Genomic DNA, 4,505 nt, shown 5'->3' with positions numbered 1-4,505 from the left:
GCTGTCCCCTGGCTTCCCACCCAACCTGTTGTGGTTGTCACGGCTACTGGGCTTCCTAAGGACCCGAGACATCACCGAAACTCAAGAGCCCATGTACCTCGCTGGGGTGGTAGAGGGGCCTTGCAGCACTCTAGGGACCCCCACCTAGAGCAGCAGGTTGAGCAGCAAAGGGGCCACTTTTCCAATAACCCATCCGCTTTAGACTGAACTACAAGAAGGTGGACACAGGGTGGGCTGAGGTCAGAGGTCGGTTTGATGGGGTGTCTTATCACCCCACTGTCCCTGAGGTGACAGGCCAGATGGAAAGTCGTTCCTGGACAGTGTAAAAGAGGTGAGGTCAGGTTGCTGCCAACATTAAGGGCTGACACTACCAAGGGGCAGGAATCTGGAATTTGGGGGCAGGGTGGTCCCACTGGTGGCACATCTGGTGTGTCAGAGCCTCATGCCCCTCCTGGCACCTGCTGACCCCTCCTCCCCCAGCCAGTCTCCCGACTGATGATGGGCCCCCTAGGTTAAGCCCTGATAAAGAAAACTCCAGTTGGCCTAGGGTTTTGGAGGGGAAGGGAAAGTCCTGGTCTTTGGAGTCATGATATTGCATGTTTTTGTTGTTGTTGTTGTTGTTTTGTTTTGCTTTGGAGTCTCACTTTGTCACTCAGGCTGGAGTGCAGTGGCACACTCACAGCCATTGCAGCCTCCACCTGCTGTGCTCAGGGGATCCTTCCACCTCAGCCTTCCAAGTAGCTGGAACTACAGATGCACGCCACCACACCCGACTAGTTTTTGTGATTTATTGTAGAGATGAGGTCTCACCAAGTTGCCCGGGCTGGTCTCAAACCCCCGGACTCAGGCAGTCCTCTCACCTCGGCCTCCCAAAGTGCTGGGATGACAGGCTGAACCACCATGACCAGCTGCATGGTTTTTAATACCAAACAGACTAGGGTTCAAATCCTTTTACCAGTTGTGTGATCCTAGGGAAGCACCTTCTTTTTCTGTGCCTCGGTTTTCTCATCTGCAGCTACTTTTGAGTGTGGTGAGAGTTCAGGGAGATCTCAGTGTGTGCAGCATGGGGCCCACCATGTCCTCAGTGCCCTCTATGTGGTGACTGTTAGGATTTTCCATCTGTGCAGTCTCTGAGAGACCCTAAGCCCAGAGTGTCTCACCTCCGGTCTACCTCCTTCCTCCCACCCTCACTTCCCTGCACGCCCTGGTCAGGAGACTGAGCTCTCAGAAACCAGAGCCCCAGCCACGCTGGACCCTGTCCCCTGTCCTCTACCAGTAATGGAGACTCTGCTACCCAAGGAAGAAATCAAGTGGTCTACCTTCTGGGGGTCCAACTTGTTGGACTGAGGTCATAGTGGATTTCTGAGTCTGTCATCTCTTTGTTGGACAGCGCTGCAGACCCTTTGGCTGGCTAGAGTGGTCATAAGGAAGTCCTATTCCCCCTTCCAGTTATGAAAATCCAGCCTTCCAGATACAGGTGACTGTTCTTACTTGGTGGTGGTGACACGTCCTCCATTAGCCACACCCACTTGTATATGGACAAGCGTAGCTGAGCTTTCATCATAGGACCAAGATACCTGTTTTGTGGTGGAGAGTCTGAACAACCTTGGCTCTGTGGCCATTTAACCTGCCAGAATTTGCGTTCTGTTGGTGAAGAAAGGAGCTTTACCCACAGAGCTGTGTTGTTTTGAAGTTAACATGAAGGAACTGCATTAAATGACAGATCTGGAGAGCTTCTTAAGGCATCTGGTCCAGGAGTTCTCAAACCATGTGCCCCAGGGACCTTGTGTTGAAACCCAAGGTACAAGGGGAGCCATGGGGCTGTAGGAGCCCCTGCTTCAACCAGGGCAACCTCCCTCGCTGTCCCCCAGTTAGTGTGCAGTGGCCTTCCACCTGAGGTTTTGTTTAGGGGCCCCACAGCTAAGGGAACAGTTAGCAAGCCATTTTTTGAACTGCACACCCCTCTCATTTCAAACGAAGCAGCTGAGGCCTAGAGTGGCAAAGTGCATACCCAAGGTCACCTAACAGTGCTACCCAAAGGACTTAATGTGTGTGTCCCCCAGGGTGAGCTCTTTGTCCTCAGCCCAGCCAGGCCGACCTCTGACCCCTTGTAGATCTCAGCCAGGACCTCCAGGGTAGGTGGAGGCCTTCACCACCGCTAAGAGCATGTGCCTTCCCAGGGGTTTTTCCCTGTGGTGAGGCATGTCCTTATCATTGAGCCCAGAAGAGGCAGCACAAACCATGGAGCTGGGAGGACGGTGGCTCAGGACAGCACCAGGGAAAGCCCCAAGCGCTGATGTGCTCTCCGGGAACCCAGCTGAGCAGCTTCATCTCAGAAAAGTCAAAGCTGCCTCCATTATTGCCTTAGCTTGTATGAAATTGCCACTTGATTTCTGTTCTTAAACCTTGTTTTGTTTGTTTGTTTGTTTGTTTGTTTGAGTCAGGGGTCTCACTTTGCTGCCCAGACTGCAGTGTAGTAGCACAATCATGTCTCAGTGCAGCCTCAACCTAGTGTGCTCAGGTATTTCTTCTGCCTTGGCTCTCTGAGTAGCTGGGACTACAGACATGAGCCTGGCCCCTTGTTATTATTTTATGGAATTTTTTTTCAAAGTTTCATTTCTGATATAGCCTGAGTTTTTTAATGATTCTAGATTACAGCTTCTTTATAGTCATTAAGTCATTAATAAAAAGCTGTGGGAAGCACCAGGAAAGGGCATAATAGTATAAGAATTTGTCCTGTGTGCTCAGCACTTAACTGTTTACAAAGCCCTCTCATGTGCAGAGCGGGTGGGTGGGCTGGGCCCACACCTGAAGAAATTGGATGGTGCCTTAGCTTAGAGCAACATGCATCATTCTTTAGTGAACCGAGAAGGTTGTGTATTGTTCTTATGTGTGTGTATTTATTTCTAATGTTGTTCTATGTTTATATCATATTTTTAAAATATCCTAATGCTTGCTGATATTTACCCTAACCTGTTGAAATAAAGAGCTCTATTTTTAGAGAAAAAGATATAATCGGATGGAAAAGTGTATGCGCTTATCTACTCCTCATACTCATCTGGGAAACCTAGCTGCTGAGACTGCAAAGGTCTTGGGTTGGTGTTGGGAGCCATTTTAAAAATAGCAATCATCTCATATAAGCCTTCTTCTTTGTCCTCCGAAAAGCCCGCGCACGCCAAACCACAACACCCCTCCCACCTCCTCTCCTCATACCACCACTACTCTTCCTCCTATCATAAGCCGCCACACGCCCTATTTCAGCCCGCCCCTCTTTGCTATGTATATAAGCAATCGCCTAACAATAAAATTTGGAGGCTTGATCAGAACACTGTCTTGCCTCCATTCTGCGTGTCTCCTGTCTCTTTCTCTCTTGGTCTCTCTCTCTCTTTTCACCAGCAGCAGGTAGTCCTCCTCGTGCCCACGTTTTACTTGTCCCGCTGGTCGGGACAGGTTGGGGCCTCAGAAGCAGACCCAGGGACAAGGATTCGGGGGTAGAAAGCAGTGCAGTGATTCCAGGAAACACTGGCAGGTAAGGGAGAAGCCAGCCAGGGAAGGGAAGGCAACCAGGCTAGGTATGTTGTCAATAGGTCCCTGCACTGGGCACTGATCCCACTGGGGAGCTCTGGAAGTCAGTATTGGCCACATTTGAGTTCTGCTCCCCCTGCTGGGGCAGGAGCTGGGAAATCTAACCGCTAACTCCCCACAGTCCTGTGGAGAGGCCACTCTCAAAACCAGTGCTCATGAGAAAAGTGAGCGTCCTGGAGTTGGAATGGGTCTCCAGCCATCATCACCAGCCCTGCCACAGGGGACTGGAGCTGTGCTCGCCACCCTACCAGCTCACCCACTGCAACCACAGTCCATGGAAGGTTGTAGAACAGTGTCTGTGTGCCTGGCCCTGCACACCCAAACTCACTCCAAATTCAAGCTTTCCACTGGGGAGGGTCTCCCAGCCTCCACGACTCTCCCAGGGCCATGTGGTTACTGCCTAACGCTGTGCCTGCAGTCATCACCACTTACGGGTACCAGGGTAAGTGCTAGGCCCAGCTGAGCTGATCTCACAATTCCTCTCTCTGTAGCTCAGAAGTCTTCCTGGCTGGCTGGGCCTGGAGCAGGTATGTTGGGCCGTATTTCCCACTCTGAGGAATGGGAAAGTCAGTCTGCAGATGAGATAAGAAGGCGGCCAACTCTTGAGCTGCCGGGATGAGGAATGATACACACTGGTTCTGGTCCACTCCCGAGGTCCAGCTGCCTCCCTGGTTGTGGCTTCCCTACAACGTAGTTTTAAGCCAGTGAAGGAAACAAGAATATTTTACCCCAAACCAATGCATCTTCGACATTTTAGCAATTAAGATGCAACAAACAGGCCGGGCTTGGCGGCTCAGTCTGTAATCCTGCGCTTTGGGAGGCCGAGGTGAGTGAATTGCCTGAGCCCGCCTGGGCAACTTGGCGAAACCTCATCTCTACAATAAAATCAAAAAAATTAGCCGGGCGTGGTAGCGCGCGCC

This window comes from Carlito syrichta, unplaced genomic scaffold (genome assembly GCF_000164805.1).
Source record: "Carlito syrichta isolate Samal-C Ts95f unplaced genomic scaffold, Tarsius_syrichta-2.0.1 Scaffold305659, whole genome shotgun sequence".
Taxonomy (NCBI): domain Eukaryota; kingdom Metazoa; phylum Chordata; class Mammalia; order Primates; family Tarsiidae; genus Carlito; species Carlito syrichta.
The sequence above is the reverse complement of the archived record's forward strand: the minus strand, read 5'-3'. Positions refer to the sequence as shown.